Below are 23,225 nucleotides of genomic sequence, written 5' to 3' on the forward strand. Positions count from 1 at the left end.
TTTTCCCCAACAAGTTCACCCAAAAGAACGAACTCCTAAAGATGACCCAGGAGGCTTTCTGGAGGCCACTAATAGTGTGCTGACTCACCTCTTGCTGATGTCATTCCATGGATGTGAAGAAATGTGGTTCATCCTGGAGTTTTTCCATGTAAAACAGCAATTACCTCAGAAGGACTGGACAAAACAGGTGGAGAAAAACTCCTGAATTCAAAACTTAACCCAACTATCAGACAACCTGGGAAGCAAACTGCCCACTCAGTCTGTAAGGCACAGCAGGCGTTGTGCTGACTCGGGAGCAGAATTAATTGCCAGGGGCTGGCAGGTCTCCAGATAACCACGGTTCTGCCTTCATTGTGGAGAATCACCGCTGCCCCTTCATCATTAGTGTTCCCTTCATAAATCTAGAGGCTATATTCTGTTTGCACTTAAAGAGGGGTTTGCACATATGCCACTTCTGCTCAGCAATTATTTTGCATAAGGATTGAAGTTGGAGCTCACAGTGTGTCAAGATTGAGAAATTTCAGGAGGAAAAAGGAAAGGGAAAAGAAAGAAACAACCCTCAGGGCTTTCTATGGATTCCCAAGAACACTGCACAGTGGAATACTGGACAGACACAGCGAAACTATCTTTCAAGGACATGAAGATATACCTATAAGCCAGCAATCTCTGGCTCTGTCCCTCTCTCTATCTCTCTGTCTCTCTTTGCCTCTCTGTCTCTGTCTCTGTCTCTCTGTATCTCTGTCTCTGTGTCTCTCTGTCTCCCCCTACCCCCCCCCACTCTCTCTCTCTCTCTCCCCACAAAGATAAAGAGCAGTTAGCCACAATGGGGAAATAACTTTTGCACAGATTAGGGAGTTTCTGACTAGCTTGTTTCTCTGCCTGCTATGGGGATGTGACAGGGAAAGTTTATGTGTTTGTCTTTGCTTTTTCTCCAAACCCTGTCTTCCTGCTCTAATTCCGTCCTCCTCTGCAACACTGAACAACTCAAACCACAGAGTAGGACACCCCAAGGAGCAGGAGCCCCACTGACCCCGAATATGGAGAAATGCAGCAGTGGAGGCCAGAAGGGGCAATTGTAAGGAGTCTGCCATCGTAGGATGACAGGATACGCATACAGCACGCCTCCCCACGCTAGACCAGCTGGGGAGGGGCAAGTGAAGAGCGATGTGAGGAAACATTCCAGACAACTTCCCAATGAAAACTTCCGTGACCCTCTGGTGCGTGGAGAGGTCACACTGTCTAAACCCCAACACTCATAAAACTTCCAGTAGCCCAAATCCATTTACTTAAAAATTCTCCTGGGGTAAACATTCTATAACTTCTCCTGGAAAGAATGAAGTTACCGCGGGTCTGACTCCGAGAAGGAGTCAGCAGGTCACACTCTATTTGTAGGAAGGACAGAGTCAGTTCCACAGGCACTAATGGGACACTTATGCGGGTTATGTTGGCATAAGGGACGCAGACATCTGGACCTTGTCAATCTATTTGGCTGGAGTCACTTCTGTGGCTTACAATTCTCCAATGGCTCTTTCCTCTTTAATCTCAAGATAAATCCTTGAACTTTCCCTGACGTATGAAAGGCCCTAGCCAGGCCCCTGGCTTCTGTCAATCTCTTCCATCATTACCCTTTCTCCCTCTGCAACACCAGTCATATTGGATTTCTCTCAGTCCCGTTAGCAGGCTAGCGTGTCTACCTTGGGATCTGTGCATGTGCTGTTTCCACAGCAGGACACTAACGATCCTCGCATGCCTGGTCTTCAGGTCCCCGGCTCAGAAAACCTTCCCTACCTCCAGGCCATTCTCACCCCATGAGTCTGTTCTTCACTTGTACGCCATCTGAATGTCATGTTTATTTTCTCCAATCGGAGACACTTATGGTCCTTGTTGCTATAGTATCTTTGGTATTTGGGATAGAACTCCATTAACAGAAAATCAAATGAAGGACTCACTACAACCTGCAGGTCCTATGGTGTAAATGCCACTGGGCTCAGGTTCAAGTTGATGTTCTCTAACAGCACAGGAGCTCTTCGAGGCTAAGGCTCTGCCTCATCTCTCTCTTTCCCACTGTGCTACCTATTTATTTTTGTCAGTTGTGGGGCCTGAACTCTGGGCCTGGGCACTGTCCCTAGGTTCTTCAGCTCAAGGCTAGCGCCCTACCAGTTGAGCCACAGCGCCACTTCTAGCTTTTTCTGCTTATGTGGTGCTGAGGAATTGAACCCAGGACCTCATGCATGCAAGGCAAGCGCTCTACCACTGAGTCACCTTCTCAGCCCCCACTGTGGTTCCTATTGCTAAGGGACATTTATTTGGATCTTGGAAGGAAGGAAAAGAAGGATGAAGAGAAGGGAATGGAAGGAGAGACAGAAGGAGGGAGGGAAGGAGACAGGAAGGGATCTTCACCACAAGGACTATGACTTTGTTTTCAGCAACACATCGCAGCCGACAACCCTGAACATACCTTTGGGTGTGCAGCAATAAGGATTCCATTCCTGGTATTAATTCAAAGCAGAGAAGGGCTGTCAGGTGGCTGAGGGCAGGTGGAAGGTGGTAGTGGAGAACTCTCCACTGGGCAGCTCCAACACCATGGGAAGCCAAAGCTGAGCAAGTGAGAGACAAGCTTTCCCCAGAGCGTTGAGAGAAATGCTTGTAAATCAGGGAGCAGATGGCCTGCCTTATTAAAGGGTGCCTCTCAAAGACACGCGTGTGGGGTTTTTTTCCTTATAATCCTCACCTTGGTGAAAGGTGAACTTCTACTTCTGAATGAATCTCTCTAAGGTCCCCATTCACCGCTTCCACCTCACTTGGAAACAGGACGCTCGGGCGCTGCTTCCTTCCTGGGGGCTGACAGCCAAGGGCACCCTCCCACCCATCCCAGGAAAGAGGCATCTCAGAGATGCCTCACGCATGCCATTTCCACCCGAAGGAAGCACAGCTATCGGAGACAGCACCTAAACGGCCACATTTACTCGCTAAACAGCTGCTGCCTTCCAGAACCCTGGTCTCCTACCAGCATGCTCCTCCAAAATGTCCCAGAACAGCTCCCCGAGGCCAACTGTGAGGACCCAGCATGAGGCAGGGGAAAGCGGGGACTACCTTGAGTGTAGCCACCAAGCGACTGTGGGAAAGGGACAGGCCAGCTCTTCCTCGGGGATCGCTTGCTTTTTTTGGACCAGATAACTAAGGATCTTGGGAATACAGGTAATAATTAAGAATCAACAACAACAACAATAATAATAATGATGATGATACAAGAAGAATTTAATATTATATCTGACGGTAGCTGCTCCTCACTTCTGAATGGATGTCAATGAGAATCTCTGCTCTGTCTTGGTCAGTTTGGTTTACTGTGATCCAACGCTGACGTTTTCCAAGCACTGTCTCTCAACCAGCAGCATTCCATGTCATCTGAGAAGATGCTGGAAAGCTCCCAGGTCCCAACCCAGAGCTTGTGAATCACAGACGGGCTTGAGATCCAGAAGTCTCCCTTTGCCATGGTTGAGAACCACTGGGCTAGAAACTCCACACATCTGCAGGCCTTTCTTCCTGAGGGCTCCCACCGCCCTCTGGGGTGTCAGGTTTCTAGGGGCATTAATGGCTTCCTTCACTCTGCTCAACCCATCGGAACATCTTCTGGCCACCAGAATTGGTACAAAATGGACTTCTGAATGAGCAGACCTTTTGAAAAACCAGCGTTTGCACATTTTACAAAGTCACTCCACATGAAGGAATGGCTTATAGTTACACAGTCCTTGAAGGACCACAGAGGAAACAGTTTCAGATGGACCAGACACCATGGAAGGAAGATGAAAGAGAGGAGGAAACTCCAGGCTTTCCCACACAGGGAGAGGGGAACCAAGTTGTGGCTGTTAATCGTATCGAGGCTTTGCCTTTGTTGAAGCAAAAACCAATGGATGGCACTACTTTTCTAAGCCTGGTGAGAATCAGGTCCAGTGTCATCTGCATCCAAGCATCCCAACTACCCACATGGAGAATAAAACTGGGGACTCCTTCCCCTGCTTCTTGAAAGAGGATGAAGTAAAGCACCCGGAGGATGGAGTGTACCCTGTTAGAATAATATGGAGATGTTCGCTGGCTAAGGCTAAGGAGCGAGAAGGTGAGACATGAAGAGAAGGTAACTGAGCAGGATGGGGAATAACCACAGTGGATTCTCATGGGGGACATGGCCATTACAGCAGGGCCTCCTGCGGGATGGCTGATCTCCTCTCAGCAACAGTGAAGACATTGCTCCAAGCATTTTTCCATGCAAACAACTTTTCACCTTCACTATACTGTAAAAGAGTCAAGCAAGGCCACGCCTAGGTGGCAGGAGGGAGCTGAGATCCCAGTCAGGCAGCCTGGCTTTGGGTCCATTCTCTTCTGCGTTAGAAAGAGCTCACACCACCCAGCTGGAAATGCTTTGGCATCCACAAAATCTCCTTCAAGAATGTGCTTCACACTCAGGCCACCTCCTGCTGCTTGCAGAAGATTGAATAGAAGAAGGGCAGGCTTTGGTGCTGCGAGACCCAGCCATTCAATATTGTTGTCAGGCCCTGAAATGGAGAGGGATGTTTCTGAGCCAAGCAGAGGCTGGGGGCAGCACAAAGAGACAGAGGAGTGAATGTCTAACAGTGAACCCCTTCCTAACAGAAAAGAGGGTCTGCTTCCAAGGAGGACAACTGAAGCAAAGGAGAGAAATTGTTGAATATTGATTCACATCAGGCCTCACTGGGTCTGAAAGTCCCAGTCTGCACAGCCCTACTCTTCCATGGACATTCACAGACATCTATAACCCAACAAGCCCTTCATGAGAGACCAAAGTGGCAGCGAGAGACCAAGCGTGCTCACAAGTATGTGCTACATGGGCTTCAAATTGCTGACAAAAATTTGCGATCTCTTTGTAGTAGTTGAGAAAGAACATATGAAATCCAGACTTCTAGCATCTCCTGAAGATTGAGGAGACCTGGAGGGGCTGAGCACACAATCTTAGGAGGAAGAACCACCTGGGAGGAACAAGGGCTACACCCCACCTGCACCCTCCCCCCCCCACCTGTACCCACCTCCCTCCTGGACAGCACATGGTCTGAGCTCCCACCATCATTGTCCCATTCTACCTAGTCCTATGCATTGTCACTTACCTGTCCTCAAAATTTGCATCTCCTGCCTTCCTTAGTGCTCTCTCTATGTTCCCCGCAAAGATCACTTTGCTAACCTGGCCCCACCTCATCCTGAACAATATGACCATCCCTCCTGACCCATCCCTCCCACCATCGCTTCCTGACCTCTGACCTCTTCCTATGCACATCTGTGAATGTGTTGCATCATCCAAGAGCTTGCCTGGACTCAACCCATTTACCAAAACTTTCATGGATAGGATATCTCATTTCCTACATTAATAAGATGGGAAACATGACACAAAATGGGGAAGTCTTCACAGAAGCTAAACCTGAAGGTATGTTTGTATGAATATATTGCATTACCAACCTGATAATGAATATGATTGCCTATAAATATGTGTGTCTAGGCACAAAGACATACATGGGAAATTGTGTTCACATATTTAAAAAAATAGCTAGAGACAAACATGATGTTACAGGTGAATTTTTAATAATCTTTTCAATATTTTTCTATGTATTTATTTTAATCCCTTCTGTGTTATCTATGGGCATGTTCATTTGTCATTGTTGTTGTTTTAATAAAACCTGGTGTGCTCTTAAAAGGAATATTTGAAGTGTTCATGAGTACTGTGTGTGACAGGTACTAGCCTGCTAAGGACTGAAGCTCCTTTGTAAGTGGAACAATAAATGTATTCCCCTAATAATCAAAGTGAATATGGCTCATGGACTTGAACAATCTTACATTCTTCTTTCCTTTTGCCTATAACGCATCTGACCATGCAAGTAAGGTCAGATAGTTGCATTAATTAGTAAGGTACTTTACAATTACTAAGGGCTTGTGGCTATAACCCTTAATAACTCAGAATATTTGCTATGCCCGAATCAGTTAGGTGAAACTGGGAAAGAAAAAAGAAAGAAAACATGATAACAAAAGCAAATGGGAGAAGACCACAGGGGAGACATATAATTAACAAGCTCCATTATCGAAAATTTCACTAAAGACAATCAAATGTTGAGATATAAAAGGCATAGCTTTTAATTAAAGTGTAGCTTCCTCTCAAGATCTGCTTTGCCTCTGGCAAACATTTGTCAACGTATGTCCCAAACCGGTCCTCTTTCCCAATACGACTATTGGGTACCATAACCCATTCACCAAGCACTCAAAACAATAAATTAGTTGATGAACATGACACTTAGAACCATAGTATACATCATTCCTAAACAATATCCATCTCCTCAGAGATTTATCAAATATGTAAATATTCAATGTTTGAGACGACTTCTTTCTTCCAAGACTCCTCTCCTCACAGACCTTCCAATGTCAAGGACAACATTCTCTAATGCTTTTCAGTACTTACTTTCAGGTAGTAAAGAAGGAATACCCAACTCTTCTATTTTTAAAAGCATTTTCTAAACTTAGACAGCAGGAGAAGATGGAAAGACCTCTACCAGGCAGTGCTGCCATCGACAGCTGTGGGCAGCCTACACATGCAGGAGGGAACAGGCCTCTCCAGGCCTCCAGCGGACTCCTGACTCTTCCATTAGCACAGGCATTCTAGCTCTGCCCACACAGCCTTTGTTCTGTCTTGGTGACACTCCCCCTGCGCCCCTCAGCTAGCGTGATTTCTGCCTGTGGTTGGCATCCGTCCAGTGTGGCCCCCTGGGTTGAGCATTAACATTCCACTGGCGTGCAGCTGGCCCTGGCCCTGTCAGCCTTCATCACATCCCTGACCCCCCTTCCCTCCCCAAACCAGGCCCTATTGTCACTCAACAGCATAACCTGAGAACACAGCAGGACCACCCTCCAATCTGCTGGGAGGCAGTATGTACAGATTATCACGTCAGAGGATGGGGAAGCAGACCAAGCAGGTTCAAATAAACTGTGTTTCTTATTGGCCAAGTGACCTTGATGGAATTGCCTGTGTTCTCTGCCTTTGTTCCTTCCTGGGTGAAAAGAACAATGATGCCACCTTTATAAGAATGGGGTGCAGAATAAGGAAAGTGAATTGGTGAATAAGTGAAACAGTGCAGTGCCTGGCCCAAAGGAAATGCCCCACAACTGACTGTTTCCCACTTCCACACTCAAACCTGTGTCTTAGGCTGACACAGACTTGTACCTGCCTGGAGTTATTAAAAAGTTAACAAATGGACCTCTCTCAAAAAATAATCTACCTAAAGAAATAGTTCTCCACCCTTCCAAGTCACCTAAGGTTTTCCTAACAGGATAGACTTAAATAAATGCAAAAATGCTAAGTAGGGAGAATAACACATTAGGCCATTTTTGTTCATTAGTAGCAATTTGTTTATTGAAATTAGCTTTCCCAGTCAACTAGCAGATTCCTGTTTACTATTCAGCAAATATGTGCTGAAACACTTAACCAGCACAAGAGATTATTCTAAGAACTAGGGAAGCAGTGGAAACGAGTGAGAGCCAATCAGGTTACTTGCACTCATAAATCTATGACAACAATAGATGTGCATGGATGTCAATTTCAGTTACAGAAAAGAACCCACATCTGAGCTCATCCATCCATCTATCCATCCATCCAACCAACCAGCCAACCATCCAACCATCCATCGAACCAACCATCCAACCATCCATCCATCCAACCATCCATCCATGCATTCAACTATCCATCTATCCATCCATCCATCCATCTAATTTTTAAAAAACTTCCCAGTAGTGGCAAAGTCTTGCATTAAGCAATAAGTTAATTAAAATGACAAGCTAAACAGACATCAACACTGAACACATGGGACTCCTGGCTCACTGTGGTCACAGAGAAACACTCAGCTGGACATCCAAGTGCAATTAGAAAGAGATGGAAAAGAAGAGGAAATGTCTTGTGGTAAGAACGCAGGCAGCAAGTACACTGACAGGCGGGTTTCACAGGAGTTCACTGGGGGAGGAATTATTTAAAGGGAGAACTAGAGGAGGCCTAGGGGTTGTTCAAGTGATAGGAGAGGGAAAAGTACTTTGGGTGAGGAGAGAAGAGAGCACAGAGGCAATGGGGCATTGCACGAGGACTTGAAATGGAGGGAGCTAGAAATTGAAATGCAAGAGAAAGAGCCAGACTGGAGGCTGGGGGTGTGAGGCTGGGGTGGCCTCTCCTCCCATGGCATTGGCAACTGATTCAGGGCTGAGGAGGGGGTGAGAAGGGTGCTTGGTAATTTGCATTATAATCCTTGCTCTTCCTGTCCTGTAGCCAAGGGACATGGTTCATGGAGAGTAAGGACCATTAAATTGTAAAGCCGCTGAAACCATCCACGGGAAAGATAAAATTAAGTGTGAGAGCCCAGCAAACCCTCTGTGAAAAAGGCACATGACTGTATCTGCTCTAAGGTTGATTTGCAGGAGCAGTTGATTCCTAGATATAAAGTGCTTAGGGCAGTGTCCGCATGTAGAAAAGTGTTAGGAGGCTGCGGTGATGCCTGTGGCTTAACAGGTAAAAACTAGATCTTCCATACTAGAATGCAAGAAGTCCTGGCCCAGGGGAGTCAATTTCCCAAGTGTAAAAGGCAAGGCAGTGGCAGAAATTGGCTTAAACACAAGTAATCTGACCCCAAGCTGTGCTCCTGGCTGTACTGTGGGCTTCCTAGCACATGCATGGACCTGCGGTGAGCAGGCTTGAGGACGGCGTCTGCAAACTAAACATCGCAGGAAGATAGCTTCTCACCCCTATAAAAATATTCTACCTCATTCCAATGCTTGAAGCACTGTTGATTTAACTAATCTCTACAACACAAAAGATTAATTCCAGGCTCCTTGTTTTCTTATGTTGGAAGGAATGCCGGGGTAGCCCAACCCTTTACCCTTTGTTTCACCCACAGTGGAGACCTTCATCTTTGAAAGAATTAATTCTCAGGAGAGGGGTTACTGGCCCATGCGCAGGAATAGTTTAAGGATTTTGCCACGGGTTGCTTACGTTACTCTACTTCTCACTGATCACAAGCCAGCCGTAAGGCAATGCTGAGGTGAGTTGCAGGCCGTTTCTAATAGCGTCCACACACAGCAGTGTTCTCTTCCCCTCCACACTGAGCCCTGTTTTTGCCAGAGGAATGCTTTCAAGTGACAATCTCCCATTGGGCTCCAGTGGACAGAAAGGGTCTAAAGAAGGTGTGAAAAGACCTAGAGGGAAAGGGCAGCTTTGCCCACATCGGCTGCTGTATGCCCAGTATCTGGACTCTCAGGCTGGTATCCCGGCACCAAAGATAAAACACAACGAGTTTGGTGCCTGCTGCTGAGATTCACATTCCGTCCTTGGGTTACTTTCTGAGCCTTGGGTGTCTCATGGTAACTTAGTGGGTATCCATAATATGAGGGAAACACTGGGAAGAGTATAGTTAGCTGAGATTAAATGCATCTTTTCTCCCTTTTAGCACCTCAGAAAAGGCGGTACTGTATAATCAGCGAGCTGAAGTTTAGTTACAAGTGCACATCATTCTACAATCTAGCTGGCAGTAACGTTTCCTTCCGTGGTTGTGACAGGCAAAATTCTAAAAGCGATCCCTCAGTGATCCTCGCCCCTGCACAGTGTCCCCTCTCCAGTGACTGGATCCTATGCACAGGATAAACGGTCACTCAGGGATGATGGTACACCTCACAACAAAAGGAGATTTTTCCAGACATTGGATGATACTGGATACTGGGATGTTTCAGAGCAGTGTGTTTTCTCTGGCTGCTGGGCAGAAAAGCCAAGAGGCTTCAAAGCAAGAGATTTAAACAACATGGCCCCTGGCTAAAAGTAACCTCAGGACCTAGGGCTTGGCAGTTTCCTCAGGAGGACAGTGGGTCACGGATGATTGTTCAAGGTTTCTCAAGACCCACATTCCATCTGTGTTTGACATCATATCTGTAACACGAACCTGTAACATGGTGGCTTTCCTGCTCACATTCTTCTCACTTGGTTGCTCCTGCTCCTTTTGCTTTATCCTTGGCCATTACCATGGATGTGGGAGGTATCAAAGGAAACACCCTAATGAGCCTCCTCTTCCTTTGAGAGAAGACCATCGTGTCCCACAACTTTAACTCAGAAATCTAGACAGCAGACAAGTCATTTTTTTAGCTTGTCATAGTAAGAAACTCAGAGGCATGATTATTAGTCAACTAGTGATACTTGTCTGGAGCTCCTCTCATGGATGGAAGACTAAGGGTTGGCAAGGGGAAACAAAGGAGGAGGCAACAATGCTTGATAAGAAATGTACTCATTACCTTGCCCATGTAATTGTAACCCCTCTGTAAGGTATTTTCACAATAAAAAAAAGAATCAGACCACACTCTGTGTGTGTGTGTGTGTGTGTGTGTAGAACAAGATCTCACCATGTAGTCTAAGCTGGCTTAGAACTCTTGATTCTCCTGTTTCAGCTTCTAAGAGCTGGGATCCTAAGCATACACCACCACCCCAGGTGTTCATCTGTTCTTATCTCTCAACCTACTTTTGATGTTTGTATGTGTAATGGCCCATCCTAAATATTTATTTTAGGGTCACACATTTCTAGATTTGAACACATAAGTCTTCAAAACTTTCCAGCAGTACTTGCTTTACAAGGAAACTTGAAGGCTTTCTCCCCTCCCTTTTAATGACAAAAATAATGGTCTGTCCTCCTTTGGTTGTTTTCATTCCATCAGCTCTGAGTTTTCAGCAATAATCACACACAAAATAGCTCTTCAGATTTTGTAGTACCACCCTTGAGAGCCCTCACAGAGCTCTTCTGAGAAAGACTGAAATAATGGTTGCTCTCCCCTGGATCAAAAAGGTGCCCGTTGCTACCGAGTCCCTTGGAATGTCTGTCACGTTCTGCAAGTTATTCAAATGAAAATAATGAATTTCTGAAGCCAAGATTTTCCCCCTTTCTTTCTTTTAAGTAAACAAAGAAGGTATTCCAATGGTCTGTGTGATTAACTTACAGCTCCATCTTTCCCCCTTCTAGAAGGGAAGAACAGGCCCACAAAAAATCAGTCCCATAGTCCCATGGCTTTTATTTGATTTTGTAAATCAAGAGAAATTGTCAAGCATCTCCAAGTAGAGGATGGATTCTTTTTCTCTAACTTATTCTTTGCACCTGTTGAATATTGTTTTTAAAAAAGGTTGATGGATTTATGTTTGGTTTGGTACTTATTTAGTGCGAAGAATAAGGTTGAATCCAGAAGATTTTATGGGAGAATTCAATTTGCAGCTAAAGTGGTACCTGCAGTCATGATATGTAATTCCCTAAAAGGGGAAAACCCCCACTCCATAGCATTAAATGGGAAGAACTGGTACCTGTGTGATATGAATATATGCCTAGATGCCACATGCCAAGTATACCACCATAAACATAGATATGCATTCTATATAAAACAGGATTACAAATACAATATGCATTCTCCTCATGCTTTAATAGAAATTAGTAAAAGGATAAAAGAACAAATTTCAAGTCCTGTTGCTCCTGGTCCTGGTGATGGTAGTGCTGACTTACCTCTTGCCACCAAGAAGTCTCTGTCTTGTTCCTCCAGCCCCTACCAGAACAAATCGCAGACTGAGGCCAGCCAGAGTCATGGCTCTTCCGTCCAGCTGTAAAATGGGTGAAAAAGCCAGAATTTGACAAATAAAATCTTCAACGATGTGAAGGAGATTCAAACATTGATTAGATCATTTTTTAATGCATCTTACCCCAGGAATCCAGCATTGAAACATTAACAGTGTGTTTCTATGTGGTCTATTGGGTGAACTCTATTCATCTTAAAACTATTTTTTTTACATTTTCTAAATAGCTTAGAATGAATATGTATTATAATTGCAGTTTTTTAAGGGTTGTTAAAAAAGACTTCAAATGTCTCTTACAAATCTAATGATAATTATTTCTACTCATTTAATGTTTTATATCCTTTTGGTGGTAATGAAACATTGTTTACAGTTTTATTTTTTTTTCATCGGGATATTAGAATACTTTTCTGGCTCATAAATTCATTCAAATATGTCAGAGAAAATTCCCTCAAGAAGAAGCTGTGCAAAGCAGAGCTCCACATATTACAAAATAGTACTGGTTCCCTCTGGACACGTTCCCTAAGAGGAAATGAATGATGCCACTTTCTTAAAGTAATCGCACTTGGTACAGTAAAGGCCAAGGCTGGCAGGCAGAGGTTCCATCTATTACTGCCTCCCTAGCACATGCACCTGAAGAGAGAGCCATCAACTTAAAATGTGGCATGCCGCCCATGTAAATCAACCAAGGTGAGCACAAGCCTGAGAGACACTGTATTTGTCTTGCTGGTGAGTGTGCATCCCACACCCCGCCCCCCAGCACTGGTTATGGTTTTGTTTATGTAGCCACAAATACTTTATTCAACCAGCTCGGCAATCTCTTATCATGTCTTCCAAAGAAAGAGGAAGTGTTATCAAAAGCACAAACCAGTCTGGAGAGCATTCCACAGAGAAAGATAACCATTTGCAGATAAAACAGAGACCAGATCGTTTCCTAAGACCCACCTTTCACCAACTACCTGGGCTGAGAGATTTGAGCCTGCAAACCCCATCAGCTCAGGGGCTGTTGAAGCAAACTTGAGGGGAAGGTGAAGCTAATTCTATTTGTCTTAAGTTGTCAGGCTGGTCTTTTCTGCAGAAGCTCATCTTGGCGCTCTGCCCTTGTCATGTTCTTTTTCATTTGCGGGCATTTGGAAGCTGCCCTAACCCTATTATATTCATTATTAGTTACAAACCAGGGATAATTCAATTTTTTCAGTTGACATGTCATATGCTTAGAAAGCAGTGATCATTAGTATTACTGATCCGTTGCCATCTCTTGGTAGTCAGTACAACAAGCACCCCTGTGTGGCCGGGCTCCCCTGTCTTTGGTTAGTTTACACATCCAGTGTCACATCATCATGGCTGGGAACCTTCTCACTACGGCGGTCAATGAGCAAAGACTTGGGGACCCCAGGACCTCACATCAAATCACACTTCTCTGACATTCCAGCAAGTTAAGTGGAGCTAGAGGCACACCTCTGGAAAGAGAGGATAAAGATGCATGCACATCTCAAGGCTTGGTACCAGACAACAGTGGCTTGAGGATAGAAAAGATATGCTTTCCTTATCTTCTTAGGTCTTTAAAGACATAAGACAAATTTTTAAATGTTATAGAGAATAATTGCTCCAAGTACAGTGGAAGAATCAGATTCTTGAGTCTTACCCAGTCATAAAACCTTTTGAGAAATCCTTTGGCCCATACATGAAGAATACAGAGACCACACCTTTACAGAAGTCTGAACTAGCTGGATTTTCCTCCAGTGGGAGAGTAGACCATTACCTCACTGGCTGAGTAACCAGATGTGGTGAAGCGCTCTGAGATCAGCAGCACAGCCTGAGTAGCAGTGGCTCCCCAAACCACAGAAAGATCTAGAAAAGTCAGATTCAGGTCCTCCCTCTCTCCTACAGCCAGGATGTCCTGAAACTTTCAGTTTCTCTATCCCTTTTCCTTATTCCAGATGGGAATTTTGGTTGAATGGACATGATATGCTTAACATAAATTGCAGGCTGGGGAGGGGGGGAAGGAGGGGGGAAGAGTTGGGGAGGTGAGGAGGGAAGGGATGATAGGGGAAAAACAAAGGAGGAGGTAACTGCTCCATAGGAAATATACTCATTACCTTACTCATGAAATTTTGTAATCCCTCTATACAGTATGTTTACAATAAAAAAATATTAAAAAAATTGCACTTGGATGAAGACTAAAGAAATGTGTTTCTATACAACAATGGTAGGGGGTATAATAAACATGTTTCAGCTTGAGATTCCTGTTTGGGGTCTTTCTTGCACACAGGAGGCCCAAAGGCAGGATTCTCAGACATTAATATGCAACCAGTCACCTACAGAGCCTACTTAGAATGCAGATTCCTGGGTCCACTCCTGGAGGTAGACCAAATCCACTTTGATGAATGCTGAGATATGATCCATGTAATAGATGCTGACTGGGAAAGACTGGTGTGGGCTCACTAAGATTTTAGAGTGTATTCAGGACCTGATTCAGGTGCATTTCACATGACTGACACACCAGGGGGAATGATGGCTTGCTAAACTCAGCAACAACCGCATTAAGCTATCAAGGTATTCATGGAAATCACCAAAGACAGCAAATATAGACCCAAAATGCTAACACATTTCCTACTACTTGCATTGTCTAGATCCTTAATTCCTAACATGAATGTTGTAACATTGAACATGCCAATGCTTAAAAGTTAAAAAATAAGAATAGCAATAACACTAAAGACAAAGCAGAAAAAAAACACCCAACTCATTTTTTTCCAACTAGGCAAAGAGCAAACACTGAATGTGTGTTAATTCCAGATAAAGGCTGCAACATGAAATGAATTCTTAAACAGACAGAAGGACTAAATGTAGAGTGTGTCACGGGTGCGATCCAGGTACAGAAAACATGTCACAGCAGGGAAGCTGGTGAGATCCACATCAACAGAAAAGCTGGGTTAGTAATAACAGAGCAATGTTGATTCCTCAGCCTTAGCAAATGTACAGAAACCATGCAGCCCATAACTAACACAGCAGAAAACTAGGTAAGGAAATCTCTGTGTATTATCTGTGCAAATGTTCCATCAATCTAAAACTAGTCCAGAATTAATAAAATTGATATACTAGCAAGAGAACCTAACACTTATGAGTGTGAGTATTTAGGGTCAGCTGAATCAGTTGAGCTGTGGAAATTCTACAGACACCATCACACATGCCCACACATGTGCACACATGTGTTCATGCACATGTACATGTGTGCTGATCCTGGGGCTTGAACTCAGGGCCTGGACACTGCTGTCCCAGATCTTTTCTGGTTCTATAAGTTGAGCAAGGAACTCACCTTACTGGGGCCTCAAATTCTTTGCTAAATGGAAAAAAATGGCAGTAACTATTTAATAAGATTTTTGTGAATATAAAATGAATTAAAACATATCAAGCTTTTAATATTTCACAGGTATCCATTGACTGATACCTTTATTATCCTCAGGAAGCAGCCTCAGTTTCTTCCCAAGTAAAATGAGGGGAATGAACACACCACACACACACACACACACACACACACACACACACACACACACACACACACACACACACACACACACACACACACATACAAGGAATGATTAAGTGGAATGAAACAAGTGCGCACTCAGAAGTGTCTGTACACAGAGAACTGTTAACGAGAATTTGGCACTGGCTCTGACAAATTTTTGCTTCAATTGTTACCATTAATACTAACAGCAACTTCTGTGTGCTCTGCCCAGCTTGGGCTTCAAAATACCAAGGATTTTAGATTTGACCCAGTCCACATCTTGGTATACACATCTAAAAATGAAGGCCAAATAAATATACCTTACAGCTTTAGAAACCCAACCCTTTTCTCATCCCAGGAAAAAGAAAGTGTCTCTTTCTTTTCAGGGCTTTGGTTTCACTGAGTCCAAATCACACTTAAAAGTGGCAAGGAAAGGGTCGCCATTGGCTTGTGACACATGCAGAGAAAGGATTCCAGTGGGCCCAAGATGCCACTAGGTCTCCCAGTCCCACATGACGCCTTCATTCCCAGGTTTCATGTGATACAGAAGGACTTCCAAGAGCTCTGAGAGCTTAATAGGCAATGGTCAAAATCCAGAATGTAAGACAGTCTCTTCTCTCTGAAACTTGAACCCAAGTCCCAAGCGCAGTTCCCAAAGCCCAGTAAGAATCCTGTCCATCCTGCCAGGGTCCGGGCTCATTGAGAGAAGGGCCTTGTTTCTGTTCCAGGTACCAGAGGCCAGGGTCAACCTCAGCCTATCAGATGCTTGCAAACTGGGGAGAGCGCTTTCCTGCTAAAAGGAAGTTGAGACCTTGCTGCCTCTCCCCCAGCCCAGCCAGGCTCTGTGGCCTTAACCAACGTATGTTCGTTGTAATCATGTGGATTTTTAAATTGGTGATCACAGTTGGCCGAGCAGATGCAGGAACTTCAGGAAGAGAAAAGCCAGGCATTCTGCTGTCTCTAGTTTCCAGCTGTGCTGTGAGCCCAGCTGCCTGGAGACTGAGCCGTGCTATGAGCAGACCTCCTCTACCCTTCGGGCATGCACAGTTTTGACTCCACTGCACAAGTATTTTTCAAGCACTTATTCTGTGCCAGGCCCTGTGCAAGTTCCCTGGTTGTAAGTCATTTGAACTTGGTGAATTCTGATGATTTTTTTTAATTCGGGGCCTTCTGTTCACGAGGCAGGTGTTGTACAGCTGGCTATACCACACATCTAACCAATTTTGCATTTATTATTTTAAAACAAGATCCTGCTTTTTGGCCCAAGTGCCACCTATGGTCTTGTATCATTTAGGTAAAATATTGTGACCCAACATTTTAGAAAATAGAGAATGTGTCCCTTGCATTTTCTTCTTTTTTCTGGTGTTGGGACTTGAACCTGGAGCCTTGTGCTTGCATGATCTCTACCAGTTAAGTGTAGTCCCAGTTCTCTTGATTTTGAGGCAGAAGCGGCACCTTTGCCTGGGCTGACCTTCAGCTCTTGATCCTCTGCCTGATTAGCTGTGACTACAGGCATGCAACTTGGCACCCAGCCCTTCCTTTTCATCCGACTTAAGCTTTCCCTTCCCTCCTCCCAAAAAATCGACAAAGTTGTATCTTCATCTAAATGCCTTTTGTCTGTTTCCTTCTCTTTTTTTTTCTCTTCCAGGACTTTCTTGCATAGCTTAATGGAGCCTTTCTAACTAACTCTGTGCAGAACAGGGTGTGAAGAAGGCAAAAACATGATCCTAGCTCTTCAAATCCAAAAACTTGGGCTTCCTGAAGATAATCTTCCCATCTGTTATTTCAATGAAATCCCTTGACATTTTTCCAAGCCAGTTTCTCTGACAGATTACAGAGCATTTGGGTTTAATCTGTTTACAACTGAGTCATGGTTTTAGATTGGCCAAAATGAACTAGGTTATGATTTAGTAGCAAATAGTCCCCAAATCTCCAAGTCTTACAACAAACCACACAATGCTGTTTGTTGGAAGAGAGATGCTCTGCTTATATCAGTGACTCATGATGAAGGCTCCAATACTGGCACACTTCCTGATGCTGCACAGAGAAAAAACCTCCAGAGAGTCTTTTCCCCAGGAATTAAATATTTATCCCAGAGTAGCACCTGTCACTTCTGCTTGTAACTCAGGAATAGGAACCAGTGAGAAGCCTCACTAACTGCAAGGTTGCCGGGAAGAATTCTGCCTCATGCCCCCAACATGGTACCATGGGTCTTTGACAAGTTAGATTAATGACCATGACTATCAGGATAATCATTGTCCGTGCAATGCTGCACAGTTGTAAAAATGAGTGTGGACATGCTGGAGGGGAAGTGGAGAAAGAAGAACCCTATTACACTGCTGGTGGGAATGTACACTTATACAATCACTTTGAAAGCAGTCTGGAGGATCCTCAGAAAGCTAAAGATTGACCTCCCTTACGACCCAGTCATACCACTTCTAGGCATCTACCCTGAACAACAGGAACCAATATACAAGGACACATGCACCTCCATGTTTATTGCAGCAGCACTGTTCACAATAGCTAGGATATGGAAACAACCCAGATGCCACACCACAGATGAATGGATTCAGAAATTGTGGTATCTATACACAATGGACTATTATGCAGCCATTAGAAATGACAAAATAATGGCATTTGCAAGGAAATGGATGGAGCTAGAAGAAATCATGTTGAGCGAGGTAAGCCAAGAGCAAAGAGGCAAACAGTACATGGTCTCCCTGATAAGTGGATGTTAAATCCAAAATGTTAGGTGATGCGACAAAATTAACAGGACTTAAGAAACAAAGAACTTCCACTCATCTGGTTGAACCACTACTAAATAACCCCATGCTGCTGATCACATGTATGGTATATAACATGTGAACACCGTTATATGTTATAGACCGTGATAGACAATTTGCTCCAGGAAAGTTAGAATGAGCTTGTGACTTTAAATGAGCATCATTATTCCACAATACTGTGAAATTTGGGAAATTATGTAATCACTTAATCACAATAAAAAATAAAATAAAATAAAACAAATAAGTGTAGACTATGAAGACATTTGGAAAGAAAGGAAGGAAGGATGGAAGAAGGCAGGAAGGCAGGAAGGCAGGAAGGAAGGAAGAAAGGAAGGAAGGAAGAAAGGAAGGAAGGAAGGAAGGAAGGAAGGAAGGAAAGAAAGAAGGAAGGGAAGAAGAAAGGAGGGGAAAGAAGGAAGAACGAAAGAAGGAAAGGAAGGAAGGAAGGAAGGGAAAAAAGAAAGAAGGAAAGAAAGAAGGGAAGAAGGGAGGGAGGGAAGGAGGAAGGAAGGAAGGAAGGAAGGAAGGAAGGAAGGAAGAAGAAAGGAAGAAGGAAGGAAGGAACAAAGGAAGGAGAAAGGAAGAAAGAAAGAAGGAAAGGAAGGAGGGAAGGAAGGAAGGAAGGAAAGAAGGAAGGGAAGAAGAAAGGAGGGGAAAGAAGGAAGAACAAAAGAAGGAAAGGAAGGAAGGAAGGAAGGGAATAAAGAAAGAAGGAAAGAAAGAAGGGAGGAAGGGAGGGAAGGAGGGAGGGAGGAAGGAAGGAAGGAAGGAAGAAGAAAGGAAGAAGGAAGGAAGGAACAAAGGAAGGAGAAAGGAAGAAAGAAAGAAGGAAAGGAAGGAAGGAAGAAGGAAGAAAGAAAGGAAGAAAGAAGGGAAGGAAGGAGGGAAGGAAGGAAGGAAGGAAAGAAGGAAGGAAGGAAGGAAGAAGGGAAGGAAGAGGGAAAAGAAGAAAGGGAAGGAAGTAGGGAGGGAGGAAGATGGACTTCATATCAGCCCATTAACAAATCCTAGGAAGCTTGCATATATCTCACTCGTATATCATATGTAAACCTAAAATATTTGGACAAATTCCTTACTTAAAGAAGAATAATCCCCTTTTAATCCCTTTTTTGGAACAATTATCCCCTAAGTATTAATTCTTCATTAACAGGAGATACATTAATCTATTAACAGAGTTGATCAAACACAAATATTTAGGTCATTCCTCCTAACTCCATAATAAATTCTCTTGTTTTATGCAACTGGGATGTTTTCCATGGAGCCTCAGTCATCGCAGCTCTGCTGTTGCTCAGGCCTTCTCTCAAACCTTCTGTGTCTGATTTCTGCTCTTCAGAAGATGATCAACAGCTCACACAGACTCACACAGACTAGCAGGCAACAGAAGAGACAGCACTACCCTAGCGGCCTGAGAAAGAATAGATTCCAGCGAGGTGCCAGTGGCTCATGCCTGTCATCCTAGCTAGTCAGGAGGCTGAGATCTGAGGTTCAAAGCCAGCCCTGGCAGGAAAGACTGTGAGACTCTTATCTCCAATGAACCACCACAAAACCAGAAGTAGTGCTGTGGTTCAAGTGGTAGAGCATTCGCCTTGATCTAAAGAGCTGAGGAACAGTGCCCAGGCCCAGAGTTCAAGACCCAGGACTGACCCCCCCCTAAAAAAAAAAGAATAGATTCCAGGAGAAAACACGAGGTGCTATTAGAGCAACAACAAAAAAGGAAATTAAAAAATTCATACTTTCAAGATAAAATGAAGCCACAAAGTCATACTACCTCAAGATCCTAACTCTCTTACTGCGATATGAAACCATTATAATAGCATGCACTTACAGCCTGGAAATATTTGCCTCCACAATGCAAAACTGCTCAGCACATCAAACCAAAAGCCATCGTCTCCTGAGAATAAAAATATAAAGATGATTTGGAACATTATTGTTCTTAAACTTCTAGAATGTACAATGTCTTTGGCTAGGGGATGGGAGAGGGGTGTAGGGGGGAGATGGGAAGGGATGGGAAGGGGAAACAAAGGAGGAGGAAACAATGCTTGATACCTTGCCCATGTAATTGTAACGCCGCTGTATGGTATTTTCACAATTAAAAAAATAAAAAAAGAATGTACAGCATCATCAAGATTATAATTATGGCATACATTTTTAATCTTCCTCCTTTAATTCATGTCAAACATAATGCAGGGTCCTTCTGTTGCAAGATTATTTCACCCACATAATTGTCTCACCAAGACATCTAGAGTTGAGGAAAGTCATATGTAATGTTTCCCCCTCCTTGTGTTCAAACAATAGTCAGGGATTAGAGTTGAGCCCTGTCTGACACTGAAAATATTTATTTTAGTGGTCTTCAGAGCCCTGTGTGAAGTTATTCAAACCAGGGTCATTAGGCTCCCATTTATATTTCTGTTTTTACATTTCTGCCCGTGAAACTAATTCAGACTAATCCATCTCTTCTGGGTGATTGGGGAATGTTCAAAAGATAAATACTGACTGTTTTGAAATGTAGCCAGACGAGGAGGCGATTCAAATTAATCTCACTAAATATCAGCGTTAGTGAGCAGTGATTTATTTTGCTCACTCAGAAGAGAGGGCTCTGTGCGCGTGGCGTTTCTTTAATATGCCTCCACAAACTGCTATTTGATACTGTGGCTAGCACTCATTGACAAGAAATGTTTTAAAAAATGAAAACAGTAAGCTCCCGAGTTAATGGTTGTTTTCAGTGTAATCTTGGGTTTACCCAGCCCCTTGACAGGGCTGCCGTATCTGAATCACACTTGAAAATATGGTATTAGAGATCTTACATTCATATCTGTTGTCTGGGCAATGCTTGGGGCTAAATAAATACAAGAACCCTCAATTTATACATGTATGTTATCAGAGATGAAGGGCGAAGCACACTTTCTGATAAGGCAGAATGCCCTAAACATGGTTTGAACTCCACGACGCATGTATTAAATGATATCGGTAAAGTAAATAACATCCATTTCTTCCTATTTAAGGCATGTTCGAGACATCTCCCCTCGTAACATCTGCCGCAGACAACGGGGAAAATAAATGATATACTATTGATAGTCTCCTCTCAGCAGAGAAAAGGAACAAATTGAACCAACAGTGCACAGAGGCCAAGGATCTTTCTGGGTTTTAAAATTCTCCATAGCTCTGTCTGCACACACAGTGAGCCCTGACTGATTACCACCAGTCACCAGTGCCCAAACTCGCACCCCTGCCACAGCTCCCCAACACCAGGGGTCCAGCTTCAGGCTCACCAGCTACAGCAGACATCAGGACCCACGCAGAAGTGAAAATTTGGGCCACTGAATCGTGTGGGTGAATTCATGAAATGGATTTGTGGGAACTTCAGGAGCAAATATGAGCACACAACCTGGTCATTTATGAGGGGGAGTTTAGCAGATGTTTTCAGAACTGCCTGCGGCAGAAACCCAACAGGGAATAAAGTCTAACCACTGTGGGAATTTTACATCTTGTCAATCTCTGATCCTGAGGGTGTGAGTCACTTTAACTAAAATTCTCCATCTCTGTGGCCACATTGGGGAGGGGGGTAAGTCTACAACTATGATCTACAGAGGGGTATTGCTGTTGATCTAACTTCACTCCCCTGTCCCAGGAAAGTTCTTTAACCACATGCTCAAATCCTCATAGGGGCTTCCGGTCCACCATCCAACCCCCTCCCTTGTGAGCCCTTCCATGGAAAGGATGTAGGACACAGTGGCTCATGCGTGACACTTGCTATGGGTCTGCTGCAATTCTCCTGCCAGACAAAAAGGCAGGATGCAACTCAGATCAGCAAACCTGGGGTCACTCAGAGCCCCATTTCCTCCCACCCACCCCCCAAATCGTCATCCTCTACAAAATGAATCCAATTACCCAAGTTTGGCGGCTTGGAGTGATTGATGAGATTTTAGCTCCTGACACTTGATGGGATGCTTTGAAGAATGCCGGATGTTGTTTCGTTTCTCTTCAAAGTGTCATCATCTTGGGAACATTCGTCATCTTTGCCTCTGAAGCTCCCCTTCACCAGGCCACATTGACACCAACTGCCTGAGCCCCTAAACCTGTCAGGAAACACACCCCAAAAGGGGAGTTACAGATTCTATAGGATACCTTTTTGTAAGCCACTAACAGAAGCCCACATCTCCCAAGGCATTCTTTACCATAGCTCCAGAAAATTCATACATCTGCTAATCTGGATAATCTATTAACTTCCACTCTGGATCCGGCCTCCGAAAAGTTTCTTCCACCTTTCCTCTTTTTTCCCCTGAATGTCCCCTTCTTCTAGTTCTAACTAAAGCTCCACCATAAATACAGTCTTCTCTGTGCGCACCAGCACTGAGTGGGTGACACTTGCAATAGGTCCACCCCAATTCTGCTTCCAGACACAAAGGCAGAAAGCAACTCAGATCAGCAAACCTGGGGTCCTTGACCTCCATTGTCCCATCTCTGCTCTCCATGGCCCTCTCCAGACCACTTTGCCTCCTTCTTCAGAGAGCCTGTCAGCTAAAGATGCAGCCCAATGTGGACCCTTGTGCCCATCTCCTAGAGAGAAGGAAGTCACTTGTTTGTTGTGCCATGAAGACTGGAGCCTCCTGTCTCTATCTTCATTGCTTCTATCAGTTCCTTGGGAACCATCAGCAATCACATAGACTTCCTCTATAAACCACTTCCACTGGGTAGAGACCCAGAGACCTGAATTCACAGAGAAAACACAGCATTTCCCCCCTAGCCAGACTCAGTTACACACTCTTGGCTTTGACCATCCAAAAAAAATCATGAAAATCTTAACTCTGGGTCCCATTTTCTGACCACTACCACAACTTCTCTACCATTCAGAAGTTCTCGGGTTCTCTGGGGTCCAGTCCATCCATGTAGACCTTTCCTGTCTAGCTCACGTCCCTTGTCCCTCCTAGAATCCTGCTTGCTGCTGTCTCTCTCCTTTGTACTTTCCTGGCAACATCACCACACAGGTGACACCAGGTTACACGTGGCACATGGGAACATGCAGCTGAGCCCAGAACCCTCTAGGGTTCCCTCTCTGCCATCTTCTGTTATTGTTTGTATTCTACATGCTCCCATGCCCCAGATCCTCAGAGTAACTCCAGTTTCCCGACTTGCTTGGAATAAGAATCTTGGTATTTTCTCCTCCCTCTGCCTGGAACTGGCCAGGTCCATCACATATTCATCTCTAGCTGGCCCAGATCCTTGTCCTTCTTCTACCTTTAGGTCTCTGCACAAATGTCCCACTCAGTTGTATAGTTTAAATTTTATTGAGATACAG

The sequence above is a fragment of the Dipodomys merriami genome, unplaced genomic scaffold, assembly GCF_024711535.1.
Source record: "Dipodomys merriami isolate MVZ:Mamm:240054 unplaced genomic scaffold, mDipMer1.0.p SCAF_39, whole genome shotgun sequence".
Lineage (NCBI taxonomy): Eukaryota > Metazoa > Chordata > Mammalia > Rodentia > Heteromyidae > Dipodomys > Dipodomys merriami.